The sequence below is a fragment of the Stomoxys calcitrans genome, chromosome 2 (genome assembly GCF_963082655.1).
Source record: "Stomoxys calcitrans chromosome 2, idStoCalc2.1, whole genome shotgun sequence".
Lineage (NCBI taxonomy): Eukaryota > Metazoa > Arthropoda > Insecta > Diptera > Muscidae > Stomoxys > Stomoxys calcitrans.
This window is the reverse complement of record NC_081553.1, coordinates 180,995,828-181,014,596: the sequence shown is the minus strand read 5'-3', so window position 1 is coordinate 181,014,596 and position 18,769 is coordinate 180,995,828. Positions and strand designations below refer to the sequence as shown.

The 18,769-nt window shown below is 41.9% G+C and overlaps 1 protein-coding gene across 2 annotated transcripts in view; it reads right to left on the bottom strand.

Annotated features, from left to right (window-relative positions):
- The window catches only part of LOC106087011 (transmembrane protein 135), a 43,967-nt gene extending 26,373 nt beyond the window's left edge, over positions 1 to 17,594 (bottom strand). Inside the window, exons 1-2 of one of the 2 annotated variants that reach the window (XM_059363393.1) lie at positions 17,021 to 17,594; positions 12,260 to 12,472 (exon numbers count right to left, since the gene is read on the bottom strand). The gene's annotated coding sequence lies outside the window, so the exon portion shown is untranslated. The remainder of the gene's footprint in view (positions 1 to 12,259; positions 12,473 to 17,020) is intronic. The other variant, XM_013251883.2, reaches the window with a different exon arrangement.
- Between the last annotated feature and the right edge of the window lie 1,175 nt (positions 17,595 to 18,769).

The window sequence follows — 18,769 nt, the reverse complement described above, 5'->3', positions numbered from 1 at the left end:
AGAATTCTTATCTCAGCCGATCAGTTCGTATGTGGAATCGACTTCCGGCCAATGTTTTTCCTACCCACTTTAACATTCAAAGATTTAAGACAAATGTCAAAAAAAGTTATTTCCGTGCCACTATCGACCTTGCATTATGCATATCGTTTGGGGATTGACAGTGGAAATATATCGGCTTATGTCTAGGCATAGATCCAATATACATGGGTAAACTTACCTGGCATGGATGTTGAAAAACAGCAATTCTAATCCGATTGGAATGAAATTTTGCACGACATGTTTTGTTATGATATCCAACAACTGTGCTAAGTACGGTTCAAATCGGATCATAACCTGATATAGCTATCATATAAACAGATCTGGAGACTTGACTTCTTGAGTCTCTAGAGTGCGAAATTCTTATCCGATTTGAATGAAATTTTGCACGAAGTATTTTTTTATGATATCCAACAACTGTGCTAAGTAAGGTTCAAATCGTTTCGTTATTATATCCAACCACTGTGCTTAGTATGGTTGAAATCGGTCCATAACCTGATATAACTGCCATAATAACCGATTTTGGGTCTTGACTTTTTGAGCCTCTAGAGTGCGCAATTCTTATCCGATTGGAATGAAATTTTGCACGACGTGTTTTGCTATGATATCCAACAACTGTGCTATTTTAGGTTCAAATCGGTTAATAACCTGATATAGCTGCCATATAAACCGATCTTGAATCTAGACTTCTTGAGCCACTAGAGGGCGCAACAACTGTGCAAAGTATGGTTCAAATCGTTTCATAACCCGATATAGCTGTCATATAAACCAATCTGGGGACTTGACTTCACAAACTTCTAGAGGACGTAATTCTTATCCGATTGGAATGAAATTTTGCACGACGTATTTCGCTGTGACTTCCAACAACTGTACCAAGTTAGATTCAAATCGGTCAATAACCTGATATAGCTACCATATACACCGATCTTGAATCTTGACTTCTTGAGCCTCTCGAGTGCGCAATTCTTATCAGATTTGAATGAAATTTTGTACGAAGTATTTTTTATGATATCCAACAACTGCGCCAAGTATGGTTCAAATCGGTTCATAACCTGATATAGCTGTCATATAAACAGATCTGGGGACTTGACTTCTTGAGCCTCTAGAGGGCGCAATTCCTATCCGATTTGAATGAAATTTTGCACGAAGTATTTTTTATGATATCCAACAACTGTGCCAAGTATGGTTCAAATCGGTTCATAACCTAATAACCGATTTGAGATCTTGAATTCTTGAGCCTCAAGAGGTCGCAATTATTATCCGATTTGCCTGAAATTTTGTACGACGGATCCTCTCATGACCATCAACATATGTGTTTATTATGGTCTGAATCGGTCTATAACCTGATACAGCTCCCATATAAATCGATCTCTTTAATTTACTTCTTGAGCCCCCAAAGGGTGCAATTTTTATTCGAATTGATTTCAATTTTTATTTTACACAGGTTTCCAACATATAATTCAATTGTGGTCTAAACCGGACCATATCTTGATATCCTTCTAATAGCAGAGCAAATCTTTTCTTATATCCTTTTTTGCCTATGAAGAGATGCCGGGAAAAGAACTCGACAAATGCGATCCAGGGTGGAGGATATATAAGATTCGGCCCGGCCAAACTTAGCACGCTTTTACTTGTTTATATACATACTAGGGTGGGGCGATTTGTATAGAAGGAAAAAAATCTTAAAGGGCTTTTCACGTTGGTGATTTTTGGAATTTTACATACCTCTACGGAAAAAATCGAGCCTCCAGATTTTGATTTCTCAGACTTTTGTCACGTTTTTTTATATTTTGGCCTATAACAGCCAAACCATTGAGATTTTAGATCCAATGCCAAGACAACAATTGTAGCCAAGACAATAGTTAAGAACTATCAGGAGGCCACCGTAGCGCAGAGGTTAGCATGTCCGCCTATGACGCTGAACGCCTGGGTTCAAATCCTGGCGAGACCATCAGAAAAAATTTTCAACGGTGGTTTTCCCCTCCTAATGCTGGCAACATTTGTGAGGTACTATGCCATGTAAAACTTCTGTCCAAAGAGGTGTCGCACTGCGGCACGCCGTTCGGACTCGGCTATAAAAAGAAGGCCCCTTATCATTGAGCTTAAAACTTGAATCGGACTGCACTCATTGATATGTGAGAAGTTTGCCCCTGTTCCTTAGTGGAATGTTCATGGGCAAAATTTGCATTTGCAGTTAAGAACTATTGTATCTAGAACATTACAAAAGCATTGGAACTCAGTTTTAGCCTAGTGAAAATGCAAAATTTTCTCGAAAATATTAATAAATTACTATGAACAGCTGAAAACGGTCTCGGCAGAGATATCGGTAGGCATAGTACAATTTATCATTTAAAATTTCAACGAAATCGGGTAGTAAATACGGCAATAATGGGCTTAAGACTAAAAATCTGCAGATCGGTCTATATGGCAGCTATATCGAAATATTGTCTGATTTGGACCATATTCGGTTCGGAAATTGGTAGGCATAGTGAAACTCATTGTTCAAAATTCGGGTAATAAATATGGCTTCTATGTATTTTTGGCCGCTCTTTCCATACAAGTTTTATCACAGTGCGCCGCTGACAAATTTTTCTGATGTTCTCGCCGGCATTTGAATCCAGTCGTTTAGCGTCAAAGGCGGGCATGCTAGCCTCTGAGCTACAGTGTCCCCGGTAGGTTATTGCTGCGGCGTATATTCAAACTTTTGTAAACATTTCTAGTCTTATGGTGATTCTAATACATTCCTTACACTCATTCTTTTCGCAGCGTAACTCTATGCACATTGATTTACTGCCAGTTTTTCACTGCCATTGCCGCAATTGATTTGCTATAGAAACCCTTGAGCTTGCCATAAAATAGTTTTGTGTCCCTTGTATACATGAATATGCACAGATAGGCCTAGATATGGAAGAATTAAAAATGGCACACGCCGATATTGATAACATAAAACCAAATCGATTGAATTTATTGGCATTTTGTGCACACAATTTGCTATTTTGTTTAATTTGTTTTTTTCTTTCGTTCTATGTCCGGTTTTTCTTCAATCGCACAAATGCAATTTTAGAATAAATTATAATACTAGCTCTCACAAGACTAGAGAATGTATTAAATATTCATTATTTAATTAATAAGAATAAAATGGGCAATCAACTTTGAATAAGCGCTTAGAAATTAAAAAATGTCGACGAACTCAATATGGAATAGTTAAAGAAATTGGGTCAAGTTGCACAAGAACTTTTGAAGTCATTTGAGTCAAATATGCATGAAGTGTGAATATTCTGGAATATAAAAAACAATCGCCTTCTATAGGGGGATGGATTTTGCCCTACAAATATGGGCTATGAAAAATGTTTGAGAACCCTACAACTGCAAAAAATGTCTAGAAGTTCATATAGGAACTAGAACATAACAATAAGGAGTCCGGACGGCTTGCTGCTAAGCAAAATGTTAGCGCTAGTGAGGTATATTAAAAAATTTTTCCCACCAGCTTATAATGGGAAATTCCGTTTGATATGTGACCCTATACAAATACAAATTTTGCCCATGAACATCCCACTAAGAACAGGGGCAAACTTCTCATATATCAATGAGTGCAGTCCGATTCAAGTTTAAGCTCAATGGTAAGGGGTCTCCTTTCTAAAACCGAGTCCGAACGGCGTGTCGCAGTGCGACACCACTTTGGAGAGAAGTGTTACATGGCATAGTACCTCACAAATGTTGCCAGCGTTAAGAGGGGAAAAACCACCGCTGCAAATTTTTTCTGATGGTCTCGCCAGGATTCGAACCCAGGCGTTCAGCGTCATAGGCGGACATGCTAACCTCTGCGCTACGGTGGTCTCAATATATTCTCGATCGCATCGACACTTGAGGTCGAGTGCGAGACACTGCTGCCAGCGGCACAGTCTTGTATTAATGGAACTCTGGTATTGACATCTGAGAGATCGTGCTATACAGATACAGGATCAAAGCTAGAGGACAGTTTGGGCCTGTGGGTCTACATTGAGAAACCAGGGACTGATATCTGTTTTTGACTGCCCGACCATAATACGATCCTGCCGGCAGAGATCCGAGAGATCACGAAATGCGTGAGGTGGTGTGGTGTTTACTTGAGAACGTCGAGTGTGAACATCTTGACGGACAGTAAACTGTCCATCAGGGTGATAACAACCAGGACGGTAAGGTCACGACACCTTAACGCCTTCTCTGAGGATGGCACAATCCGCATCGTTTTGGTGCCGGGTCATAGCGGAGCAAAGGGGAATGAAAGAACAGAAGATTTGCCAGTGAAGGCCGGAGGACTGCCGTCCATAAACTTGGTTAACCCAAAGCCTTTCGGGTCAACGCAGTTCGATTTAAGGGTGTGGTCGACGAACTCGCATGAAACACTGGTGATCAACGAAACGGTAAGTGGGTGGTGGCTGGTGAAAATCCTGTGGGGAGATCCGGGTCGTGAGAAGACAAAGCTATTACCGAAAGGAAGTAAGGAGGTCAGTAAAGCTTTCGGTATAATAATAGAATACATACGATTACGAGCTCAGTTATGCAAAATCTGTGCGGCAAGTGATAGCAGGTGTAGGGCATGGGGGATGATGATGAAGCGTTGGAGCATTTCCTATGTCATTTCCCGGTTTTCGCGGCTAACAGAAACTGGTACTTAGGTGGGGATACAATAACAGAAATTAAGCAACTTAGGGGCTTGGTATGTAAAACAATTAAGGATTTTGTAAGTAGCACGGTAGATTTTCTTTTTCAAGGTTTCTTTTTAGTATTTAGAGCATACAACAAGCCGATCACAGGCTTAGGCATGGGGCGGATTAATATCCGCACCCTCTTTTCAACCTAAACTAACATTCTATGTCGATCTAGTTATGTTGTTGTTTCTGTTGCAGCAGTGAGTTGTGCACTGAGGCGGCATCTCTTGCCGATGAAAGACTTTTCGGGTCAATCCGGTACATACGACCGGATGCCATGGGATTGTTGTTGTTGTAGCAGTGTGTTATGTTTCATCCGTTCGTCTGTTGGGGTCTGTTCATTATCTTAACCTAGGAACTCTGCAACTAAGTTGGAGTGCGTCCAAAGGGATCTGAGCCTATGTCCAGTAGGACTGTCTGACCAGTTAATCAGGTGTGTCGTGTGGTCCTGGTTACAATTGGGATATGCATCTAAGACGCTGGCATCAATCCCAGCTCTGTTGGGGCGGCCTCAAATGAGCCAGAACTACTCTGGTTTGCCGAAGAAGGCTAAATTCTTCAAGTGCAATGGGTGGCGTTCGATCTCTAAGGACCGCATTCACTTGATAGCTATTAACCGCTGCTGCTTCCGTGTCTATGTGAATGCTATCTAGCCAGCATGAAACGCCACTTGATCCAGAAGTTATTGTAGCCACATTTTCATGTGGAGATGGCGATCCTCTTCAAGTCCTGTTGGTAAGCAAACTCGTTCCGGTTCAGAGGACCGATCGCCGCGGGAACAAGGTAGCCATTGGTTATTTAAAAGCACCAATCATTCGCCTTGTCATATCGAGCATCATAGGCACTCAGTATTTGTGCAAGAGAGACTCTCCGCTCGATACGGCTGATTGTCTGCGACTGCCTTTGCAGCTACTACGTATAGAGCATTCCACTATAACCAAACTATGGACTATGGATCTACCGTGCGCTAGCAGCTAAGCTTCTCGAAGCAGCAATGAAAACCAAACATATTGGACCTCAATGTTCCAGCTTGTGTGGTGCTCACAGCTTTCCCGTGCCGGGATCTAGATGTTCTCCCTTGTATCGCTGAACCTCCCGCTCTAGATCTTGTAAATCCTTATTGATATCTCTGGACAGTGGTTGCCTAACCACAAGATGGTGATTGGGTAGATACTGCTTAGACAGCATGTAGTTGTGCCTTGGCACGGGTAGGATCTTTGTCTCCTGCTGGAGGTGGTACACATAAGAACTGTGGAGAGAGCCCGTCGTTGATTGTCCGCGAATGCCATTGCAGCTACTCCGTATGGAGCATCCCACTATCTGCAACCTGTGGACGCGCCCGGTAGTTCGCAGCTAAGCTTCTCCTGACAGCAATGAACACCCCACAGATCGGACCTCAGTGTTCCAGCCTGTGTGGTGCTCAAAGCAATACCGTGCCGGGTTCAAAGACAATTTGAGGACGGTTGCAAGGTAAACGACTCCTGGTAGATCCAATTTAGAGATTCAGTCGGGGCCAAATACCTTGGACGTCTTGGCGCCACGGATGACATTTGTAACTTCATTGGCTCAGAGACCACGGATACGAATGGCTCTCCTTCTGCCCCTGTCACTATCGGGATGCACAATAAATTGACGGTCGAACAACCTGGCGCATCTCTTCGAAGCAGTCACAGTTACGTCGCCAAAAGTGACTGAGGTTCTGTCATCCCTTTTATCAGGGTTCGAGAGTGATTTAACAGTAGACCACAGCTTGCCTACACCGGTACCTAAGTTATATTACTCCAAGTAATTCAGTCACAAATTCCGCTATATTCGTTGAGTACCCTGTTTATCTCCAGATTCATCTCGTTGATTCTGGGATTAGTAGGGTCTGTGCAACGAATCCCATCACGTTCTTCTGCGAGTACCACTGTCTGAGCCGGGAAATTGGGCCGTACTTGGGGTATTCGATCGGCTGGTATAAAGCGAGCGACTGCTGCGTTAATGGTATCTTGGAATTTCATCTCGGCAACAAACACATTTAAGACCCTAAATCGGTCTAAAATGTGTCCGATCTGAACCATATTTGGATGTGAGGGGCTTAGAACAACTCACCATTTAAAATTTCAGCGAAATTGGGTAATAATTGCGGCTTTTATGGGCTTAAGACCCCAAATCGGCAGATCGGTATATATGGCAGCTATATCTAAATGTAGTCGGATCTGAACCATATTTAAGTCGGATATCGAGAGGCTTAGAACAACTCACCATTTAAAATTTCAGCGAAATCGGGTAATAATTGCGACTTTTATGGGCTTAAGGCATTTAATTGTCAGAACGGTGTATATGGCAGCTATATCTAAATGTAGTCCGATCTGAACCATATTTAAGTCGGATATCGAGAGGCTTAGAACAACTCACCATTTAAAATTTCAGCGAAATCAGGTAATAATTGCGACTTTTATGGGCTTAAGACCCTTAATCATCAGAACGGTCTATATGGCAGCTATATCTAAATATAGTTCGATCTGAACCATATTTAAGTCGGGTGTCGGGAGGCTTAAAATAATGCACTGTTTCCAATTTCAGCGAAATCGGATAATAAATGCGCCTGCTGCGGGCTTAAGACCCTAAATCGGCATATCGGTCTATAAGGTAGCTATATGTAATTATGGTCGGATATGGTTCATATTCGGTTTGAATATCAGGGCTAGTACAAAATCCTGTTTGAAATTTCAATATGGGACCTATACCCAAATATAGTCCGATTTGGCCCATTCAAGAACTTAACCTGCGTATGGAAGAAATAGGAGTCTGTGCCACATTTCAGCTTAATATCTTAATTTTTGAAGGCTGTAGAGTGATGACAACAGACGGACGGACAGACACAAGGACATCGTTAAGTCGTCTTGGAATTTTACGACGATCCGAAATATATATACTTTGTAGGGTCGGAAATTGGTATTTCGATGTGTTGTAAACGGAATGACTAAGTGAATATACCCCCTCCCTATCCTATGGAATAATAATGAATTTTAATCACTATCACGCCATATATTCTAAAACCTTTTACACTCTATACAATTATGTCGCAATTTTATAATTCCATTTGGAAAAAGAGCAATGTTCAAAATTTAATTGATATATGAGATTTGCCTTACACTATTCTAGGTGAGCATAATAAAAGCTATGGAAAAAAAAACACATTAAGTGACGAGACTTTGCGTTTGGATAGGCATACATTAACCTGTGAGCAATTTTATTGGATAGGAACTTTAATTTGCATAAATTACAATTGGTCAGTTTAGAGTAGTGTGACAAATATTTCCAGAATTGGCACACAAAGGCATTCGAATTGAAAAACTTAGAAATATTTCTGTTATATTAAAAAATTTTTAGTGGAGATTTTGTCTTTAGCAAAAATTTCATTGAAATTTGATCTTTAGAGAAAAATTTTGAAGAAAAACATGGCTCACAACAAAGACAATAACTCAAAGCATATGTATAAGAAACTAGGCTTCCCTAGCTCTCATTTGAGACCGGTCTCATCGCCTTACTATTTTCCGTTTTCGCACAGTGGTTCACCCAAAATTTACTTTTTTAGTTTTTTGGGTAATTTTTTCAAGTTTTTGCCTAAAATTCGACAGTTAGACGATTATTTGGAAAATGTGGGCATATGTATGAGAAACTAGGCTTCCTTAGCTCTCATTTGAGACCGGTCTCATCGCCTTACTATTTTCCATTTGTACACAGTGGATCAATCAATTTTACAATCTTCTTTATCTTGTTAGTACACCTTGCGGTTATTGAGGGAACTAAATTTTAATGTTGGATCACCTTATTATTTTCTAGATCTTTTTTTTGTTTTTTGTGTTGTTTGAAATTTACTTTTTATGAACAAATACTTTTTTTTGGAAATTAATTAATTGCCTACAAAGTTCCTTAACAGTGTTCTGCTAATGGCAGTAACAGAGGACTGTTAAGTCAGTGGTTTGTGTCTCCACTAGTTAAGTTCGGAATTTATCTTCACTCACATGGGTTTTTTGGCTAAATACTTTCACCAACGAAGAAATTTGGAAAAAAACATGATACGCCACACTCGCCGCCAACCACATGGAAGTATTGCTGGATATTGCCTAGAATGGAACCCATAAGGTAGCCGAAAACGTGGTCGACCGAGGAACACTTGACGCCGTACGCGTTCGTCCTTTTTTCGTCATGGGAGAGGCGTATCTCAGAGTGCCTTCTCCGCACGCTTCTGGTCCGTGCCGGAATTGAAAATAACGGTTCTGTTCGGTTTGCCCTGGTTCTGTTCGGTTTGCCAGACCCGCCTCCATCATCGGTCGGTGTCGGTGGGGTGTAACCGGTGCTTGGAGTGGGTACATTTCCGATCATGCTCTGGCCCTATATCACTACGGGAGTATAGTCACACGGAATATGTTGCAAGGTGCTGTGTGAACATAGACAGCTGCGAGTCAAAAATGTCGTCGTCGTCGCCTTCTGAATTCTCGTCGTCGAACTAAGTGACCCACCGACCTCTCCCGTGCGGCAATATACGCAACAGCAGCATCCCAGTCCCAATTTCGCAAGGTGTATCATTTTTGCAATTGAATTGCAACGGTCTCTGAGGCGAGATCGACTAGATAGTAGAGCTGGCAAACTATCGATAGTCGCAACATTCGATATTTTCGATATTTCTAAGAATAAATATCGATAGTATCGATACTATCGTTAATCATCTATGTTTCAAACGAAAATGAGAAATAAAAATCAAGATATCGATTTATATAGAAGCAATATCAGCGCACAGGTCGAATGAAAGCAAATTTAATAAGTCCGTTGGAAGTCGCAAGAGGAATTATTGTATTGCGCCCTCTATAGGCGCAATGTATCGGATATAGGAAACATTCAGTGTCGGTTCGCTTATTTTTGTTTAATTTTGCAAAAAATTGAACTTTGCCGATAGTATCGATAGAAAAAATATCAATCGATATTCAGACAAAAAATAAAAAATCGATTGTTCGATAGTGCCATCGATTTTTGCCAGCTCTAGATAGTAGATTTTATCAGTCGGAAAAACATATTGGTTGCAGCGCTCCAAGAGACAAAGCTGACCAACACCTGCAGCTTGCACAGTTGTCACGGATACAATGTGCTACGTAAGGATCGCTTAAGGAATGGAGGTGGGGGATTGGTCTTCGTAATACACCACTCCGTGCAGTGTAGACTCATCCGGCCAGCGCCTGGCTCTTGTGACCCCTACATGGAGTGCATGGGGATAGCAGTCAGGTCCGGTATTGCCGAGATAGAGCTATACAACGTGTACATACTGCCGGTTGGTGGCTTTGTCTCAATTAATGACCAGGCTTACACGTCCGACATAAAGAGGCTACTATCTGGCCATAATCGTCTGGTTCTAGCAGACTTTAATACGCATCACATTTCATGGCATTCTCCCCTAGGTAACGACCAACGGGGCATATCTTTGGATATGCCCCTTCAATCCGGCACAGATTGAAGCCTCCACGTTTTGCACGGTGAATGAGGATGTCCCCACTAAAATTACGAGGAGGTGTAGCAGCTCGCCAGACATTTCCATTGCATAACCTGATCTTCTGAGTGACGTATCCTGGCAAGCCGTCATTTCTTTGGGATCACACCACCTCCCCATTGTTCTTACCATCGACGGACCACCCGACTTCATAACCTCTGAGCGCCGGACGTTTATCATTCAGAAGAAATCCGATTAAGCTGGCTTCAGAGAGTACACAAATTCCGGCACGGGATAGCTGTGAGCACCACACAGGCTGGAACATTGATGTCCGTTCTGTGTGGTGTTCATTGCTGTCATGAGTACCTTAGCTGCGAGCTACCGGACGCGTCCAAAGGTTGCTGTTAGTGGAATGCTCCATACGGAGCAACTGCAACGATAGTTGCGGACAGTAAGAGATCGGATGGCCCCAGTTCTTGCACAAATACTAAGTGCCTATGGTACTCGATATGACAAGGCGAGTTATTGGCGCCTTTAAATAACTTATGACCAACCAGTTCCCGTGGCTCACCTACAGCAGCTTGACGAGGATCGTCACCTTCACATGGAAATGTGGCTACAACAACAACAACAGTGCACCAATCGCCGCTTCAGTAAACGGACAACCCCCTCGAATGTGCTATTTGCCGAGAAGATGTTTGGAAACATAATTAACGCAGCAGCCGCTAGCTTTACACCATCCGATCGAATTCCTCAAGTGCGACCGAAATTCCACGCGTAGACAGGTACTCGCAGACGAGCGTGATGGGATTCGTTCTACAAACCCCACTTACCCCAGCATCAGCGAACTGAAACTGAAAATAAACAGGGTGGTCAACAAACATAAGCGGAATTTGTGACTGGAACACTTGGAGCAATGTATTTTAGGCACCGGTTTAGGCAAGCTGTGGTCTACTGTTAAGTCACTCTCGAACCCCGGTAGACGGGATGGCAGGACCTCAGTCACTTTTGGTGACGTAACCGTGAATGATCCGAGGAGATGCGCCAGGTTGTTGAACCGTCAATTTATTGTGCACCCCGAGAGTGACAGGGCAAGGAGGAGAGCCATTCGTTGTATCCGTGGTCTCCGAGCCGATTGACAGCCATCACAATTCACCTTGAACGAATTGCAAATGTCATCCGTGGCACCTAATCATGAAAGGCGTTGGGCCCCGTCGAAATCTCTACTCTGGTGAAGAATCTGGATCTACCTGGAATTGAGTACCTTACGACTGTCTTCAAGCTGTCTTTGAACACTCTTTTAGTTCCCGATGCCTAGAAAATGGGCAAAGTGATCCCGCCACTGAGGCTGGAAAGGACCGAGTTTTGGCTAGTCGTACAGACCGATCTCCCTTCTCTCACCAAGACGCTTGAGGCATTACTCCTCCCGAGCCTCATAGGAGAATTTGCATTCGCCAAGCATCAGCATGGATTTCGAAGACTGCACAGCACAACAAATGCTTTGCATGCCATCACCGCACACATTTGCCGTGGATTCAATCAGCCCAGGCCATGTGATAGGACGATCCTCGTGGCACTGAATCTATGGAAGGCATTCGGCACGGTCAGACATGCCAAACTATTTGAGGACACCGCCAACACATCTCTGATACGCTGGGGCGCGAATTATCTGTGTGGTCGCCAGTCGTTTGTGAAATTTAGGGATTAGAAGCCGAAGCACCGTAAAGTGAAACGGGGAGTTCCACAAGACGGGGTGATATCCCCGGCACTCCCGCCCCCAAACGGCATAGAGGCTGAACGTGTACCTCAACGAACTTGCCACATATTTCGCTGCAAGAAATCTGAAGATATCTGCCACCAAATCTTCAGCCACATTGTTCACTACAAATACGCGTGAGGTGAATACTGAGCTGACTGTGATGGTCGTTGGAGAAATGATTCCGACCATCAAGTTTCCCAAAATACTTGGCGTCACATTTGACAGCTCTTACATAATCTCCCCATACGCCACAGCAATTTGCGATGAAGTCAAAAGCAGAAAGAAGGTCCTCAAGTCACTTACCTGCAGCCTTTTGGGTGCTGACAAAGAAACTTTGTTGACCACGTACAAAGCAATTGACGGTTCTGTAGTAAGTTATGCAGAGCCAGTGTGGCCTCGTCAGCTCTGTGACACGCAGTGGAATAATGATCAGATCTGTCAGAATGCTGCCTTCGAACTGTGAAAGGCGGTCTCCTCAGTTCTCATGTGCATCACCACCATCAAGAGACAAAGATCCTAGAAGTGCGAAGACATAACTATTGGGTTGCCCAAAAAGTAATTGTGGATTTTTTAAAAGAAAGTAAATGCATTTTTAATAAAACTTACAATGAACTTTAATCAAATATACTTTTTTTACACTTTTTTTCTAAAGCGAGCTAAAAGTAACAGCTGATAACTGACAGAAGAATGAATGCAATTACAGAGTCACAAGCTGTGAAAAAATTTGTCAACGCCGACTATATGAAAAATCTGCAATTACTTTTTGGGCAACCCAATACATGCTGTCTAAGCAATGCCTTATCGCAGGAACCATCCAAAGTATCATCTTGCGGATAGGTACCCACCGCCCAGAAGCCTTATGGTAGGTTTACATGATCTAGAGCGTGAAGTTCAGCCCTACAAGAGAGAACCTGTAGATCAAGCGGGTCTAGACAACATTCATGCAGACAGCTACCGGGTGAATGTATTCCTTGGAGAACGACCGACTCCTATTGCGCCTGAAGAAATTGATCTCCCGGCAGATGCAGCCGCCTCAACTCCTACAGAGCAAGGGTTGATGCAGACGTGCAAGATGTATGTCCCGATTGAGACCAGGGACCACACGACACTTATATAGCTGCCCAGCCAGACCCACTCGACTCAGACACAGATCCCTCTGGACACATCCCATCTTAGTCGCAGAGTTCATATATCTGGACACTCAACAGAATCAAGGAGACGAAATATGGAACACAAAGCAAAATTCTTGGACAATTTGTATATAGAGAACACATCAGAGAAATGTTGTGTTTAAAGAAAATTCCATGGAACCTTCTTTACACGAAGAATTGCTCTTTGGAGAAAAATTTCATGAAAACTTTACAAATTACAAACTAAGGAGCAGGGGCAAACTTCCAACATATCAATGAGTGCAGTCCGATTCAAGTTGAAGCTTAATGGTAAGGGGCCTCCTTTTTATAGCCGAGTCAGAACGGCGTGTCGACACCTCTTTCAATAGAAGTTTTACAAGGCATAGTATCTCACAAATGTTGCCAGCATTAGGAGGGCCTTCTCATGAAAACTTTGCCTTTAGAAAAGGCTCAAGGAAATTTGGTTTTCAAAAAAGTTCTATTGAAATTTTAGACTCTATTAAATTACCACAATTGTTTTCAAATTAAATCGTGATCAGCCGGACGCATGCCAAGAAATTACCCATATAATTTTCTCAGCCCTCATTTTAATTGCTTTCTAGTTTTAAAATTAGCATAACATGCATGTAAATTAAAAAAAAAGTTACAATAATCAATTGCTACCGATTTGTTTACAAGCAATTAATCTCGTGTTAACTTAAATTAATAAATTGTTTTGTTCGCATTAGAAATAAACAGCGCCTTGCATGACGACCTCCATAGGCTGGGGACATATGTATGAATTATTTTATATCAATTAAATCGCGTAATAATAGCGACCTGAGACCCTATTATTATACCCTCCACCGTAGGAGGGGAATGTACTAATTTCGGCATTCCGCTTGTAACACCTCGAAATATTGATCTGAGACCCAACAAAGTATATATATTTTTGATCGTTTTGACATTCTAAGTCGATTTGGCCGTATCCGTCCGACTGTCTGTCCGTCTGTCGAAAGCACGCTAACTTTCGAAGGAATAAATCAAAGTGCTTGAAATTTTGCATAAATACTTCCTTTAGGCACAGGTCGGTAAGGATTGTACATGGGCCTATTTGGTCCATGTTGTTGTTGTAGCAGTTTATTGTGTTCTATCTTTCGTATGCTTGATTCTGTTGAGTGTCAAGACCCAGGAACTCCGCCACTAAGATGGGGTGCGTCCACAGGGATCTGGGTCTGAGTCGAGTGGGTCTGGCCGGGTAGTTAAACAGGTGACGTGTATCGTGCGGTCCCTGGTTACAATCGGGACATACATCTTGCACGTCGCCATCAATCCTAGCTCTGTGGGAATTGAGGCGGCTGCATCTGCCGGAACGTAATTGAGCCAGAACCACTCTGGTTTGCCGGGGGAGGTCGATTTCTTCGGGTGCAATGGGTGGCGGTCGTTCTCCAAGGACTACATTCACCCGGTAGCCAATTACCGCGTCTGCTACCGTATCTGCATAAATGTTGTTCAGACCCGGTTGATCTGGAGGTTCTCCCTTGTAGCGCTGAACCTCACGCTCTAGATCGTGTAGATCTACCTTAAGGCTTCTGGACGGTGGGTATCTATCCACAAGATGATGATTTGGATGGTTTCTGCGATAACAGCACAAAAGGTATTGCTTAGACAGCATGTAGTTATGTCTTCGCACTGGTAGGATCTTTGTCTCCTGATGGAGGTGGTCCACATGAGAACTGAGGAGACAGCCCGTCGCAGTTCGGAGGGCGGCATTCTGCCAGATATTAATATTATTCCACTGCGTGTCACAAAGTTAACGAGACCACACTGGCGCTGCATAACTTACCACAGACCGGCCAATTGCTTTGTACATGGTCAAAAAGGTTTCTTTGTCTGCACCCCAAGTGCTGCCAGCGAGTGACTTGAGGACCTTGTTTCTACTTTTGACTTTATTGCAGATTGCTGTGGCATGTGGGGAGAAAGTGTAAGAGCTGACAAATGTGACGCCAAGTATTTTGGAACACTTGATGGTCGGAATCATTTCTCCATCGACCATCACAGTCAGCTCAGTATTCACCTCACGCGTATTTGTAGTGAACAGTGCGGCTGAAGATTTGGTGGCGGATATCTTCAGATTTCTTGCAGCGAAATATGAGGCAAGCTCGTTGAGGTAGGCGTTCAACCTATCGCAGATGTCATCAATGGGTGGGGGGCCTGATGCCATGATCGTACAATCGTCCGCATATGAAACGATCTCTATGCCGTCTGGAGGGGGTGGGATGGAGGATAGGTAGAGGTTAAACAGAGCCGGAGATATCATCCCACCTTGACTGGCGACCACATGACTGGCGACCACACAGATAATTTGCGATCCATCGTTTCAGGCCTGGCTGGAGGGACGTGTTGGCGATGTCCTCAAATAATTTGGCATGGTTGACCGTGTCGAATGCCTTCGATAGGTCCAGTGCCACGAGGACCGTCCCATCACATGGCCTGGGTTGATTGAAGCCACGGCAAATGTGTGTGGTGATGGCATGTAAAGCTGTTGTTGTGCTGTGCAGTTTCCGGCAGACGAAAGATAGAACACAAAAAACTGCTAAAACAACAAAAACCCAATCCCAAGGCAGCCGGTTGTATGTACTGGATTGACCCGATGAATTTCTTCATCGGCAAGGACTGCCGTCTCAGTGTACTGTTACTACTACAACATCAACCAATTTCAAAATAGAATTGTTGTTGTTATTGTGGCAGGGTGTTGTACAGAGAGGCTGCAGCCTTTGCCTGTGAAGGAATTCATCGGGTCAATCCGGTACATACAACCGGCTGTCATGGGATTGAAAATAGAATTGTGATTGTTGGATGTGTTTCGCATCAGGTAGAAGAAAAATATAAAACGTAGAAAAACGTGGATACACCATAGAAATATAGAAGACAGAAAAAACGACAGGAAACTGGAAACAATACATAAGTTGTAATGACCAGTCAGGACTTCCAACAGCATTCCAATGTCTCTTCCCCATTCCCAGGATGTCACGTCTTGTTCTTCGAAATAATCGGTCACAGGGTCATAGGCGTCAATCCTGCTAAGTAGCTCGTACAAGGCAGGCTTCACTGAAATCGCAGTTTGACCTGCGTTGGTCAGCGATCCATTCCTAGCCAACAATGGATACCATACATAGGTAGCCCCATATGTCTTAATTATTTCCATTTCGTTGAATTGGTTTTCTTATTAGGCCCCAATTTAACATCCAGTTGACAATGGTTTCAAAGTTCTATTCCCCAAGAGGAATTTATATTTTATGACTTGTCATAATAAGATAGAGGTTTGCCACTGTTCCTTAGTGGCTTGTTCATGGGCAAAAATTTGCATTTTATTGGGTTGCCCAAAAAGTAATTGCGGATTTTTCATATAGTCGGCGTTGACAAATTTTTTCACAGCTTGTGACTCTGTAATTGCATTCTTTCTTCTGTCAGTTATCAGCTGTTACTTTTAGCTCGCTTTAGAAAAAAAGTGTACAAAATGTATATTTGATTAAAGTTCATTCTAAGTTTTATTAAAAATGCATTTACTTTCTTTTAAAAAATCCGCAATTACTTTTTGGGCAACCCAATATTATAGGATTTACTTTGAAATGTTAGATTTCTAAGGTGAATGGATACATACGCCCAGTTTAATTATATTTGTCTTTCTGTTTTCTTCCCAAACTTTGTATTACTTTTCATTTGCATATACATATGTACCTACAAACCTGTTATACATTATGGCAGCCAAAATCAAAACTTATATGCCAGCATTTTGGATATAATTGCAAAAATCAAATTTGTAGGGAAGCGTAAAGAAATAATCACTCCATATATACAGGTATATAGACAGCAAGTATTATACCGGCATTGTTTTGTGTTTTGTTCCTTGGGTGATGAGTGTGGCACCACAATAAGCGAAGATGATACTTACTATATGATGATTTTGTTGTTGCCTTTTTGCTGATATCGGTGGCGTGTTGCTCTGCAAAGTTTCAGCTAATCCCAACAAGTGAAGCTTTCATTTGTAAATAAATACATATGAATGTGTGTATGTGCGTACGTTTCTTAACAATTGATATTTATGTATATTTAGCTCATAAATATTAATAAAAAAAATCACTTGAACTATCGAATTAAGAAAGTTTCTTGACTTTCCTTCTCGAAAACACTTTTTATTGGAAACTAATGGGTCATAGGCCTAGGGTAAATATTTATTGATTTTGTTTTTTTAGCCACCACTGACTTGTTCACACGCACACTTCTCTCTATCGACAAATGCACAAATTTTTGTATCATCTACATTATTAACTTGTACACTCTTTGCTTTTGTTCTATAGCAACTGTTTTTAAAATAATTTTTGTTTAATCGCTTAATAGCTTTCGGGTTTCTTTGTTATTTGCGCTAATGAATTTTTCTCTTGCGTTCAATTTCCCCCTTTTTTTCTTTGCTTTGCTTTGCTCCAACAGATAACAACACAACATAAACTCTGTTGTGTTGTTGTGGGTCTGGTGGGGCTGAGTGTTGAGACTTTGACATTTCACAACAGCTGATTTGCTGAGGTGTGGTGAATTCTGTTATTACAACAAATGTAATCATGTTCGTAGCCATGAGTGGGGGTAAAATGGCAAGAAATATCCATATAAAAATAATTAAGGCTGGTACTAAGTTCAATTTTCATGAGTATTTTTTAGATAATAGATTTTTAAGCAACAAAGCTTGCTTTCATTCATTTGTGAAACAATTTTAATAAAAGTATTATGTTATCATTGAGATTTTTGAAGTGTTTCGAAAAGGTAAAAGAGCAAACAGGCGACAGGATTGCCGAACAATGCAACTTTACAGTTGATATCAGTGTTGTCAATCAAGAAAAATATTTGCTACCAAAATTTGAGAAAGATCCTGCCAAACCAAGGCGGATTTAAAAATGTGATCTCACGCGAACAGAAGTTAACAGCCGGACCAAAATTTGAGAAAGATTCTACCAAACCAAGGCGGATTTAAAAAGGTGGTCTCACGCAAACAGTAGTTAACAGCCGGCTAGGTTTGACGGTATTAAGATGACAGATTTTTGTTTTTATTCTCTTTGTTGTTTTCTTCTTTCTCGCATATTCTCTGCTCAAGTACGCACACGTATACACACAAGGACATAAATTTCTTTGTGTATGTTGGCAAAACGTCGATCAGCCTGATGACAAGATGGCGAATTGCACCATATGATTTGTGGTTGTTGTACAAATGAGACAACGCTTAATTGTTTCGCCATGCTACCAAACGTTCTTCGAGCCGTAATACGGTATATGTTTTTTTTATCCACCAAGGGGTCGCCATTTTGCCACTCCATTTGCTATACATCTTCCTATACATTATCAACTCTGCAATATACAGATAACATATCTTCGTTATATTCATAGACAATCTAGACATGTCCGTCCGTCTATTTGTTGAAATCACTTTACAGCTTAAAATTCAATGATGACCTATATCTTGATAAAGCACCCTGAAATTTAAAGCATTGAGACCCCTTGTGACAGTATTTGGCCCTTCCACAAAAATGTTTTTGTTCTGCAATTTTGACGAATACACAGAAAGGATAAGAAGTGAAGTAATTTAGAGTTATACCGGCGATTTTTAAAGTAATTAACTTGGAAACACTTACCAGAAATTGAGGTCAGTCTACCA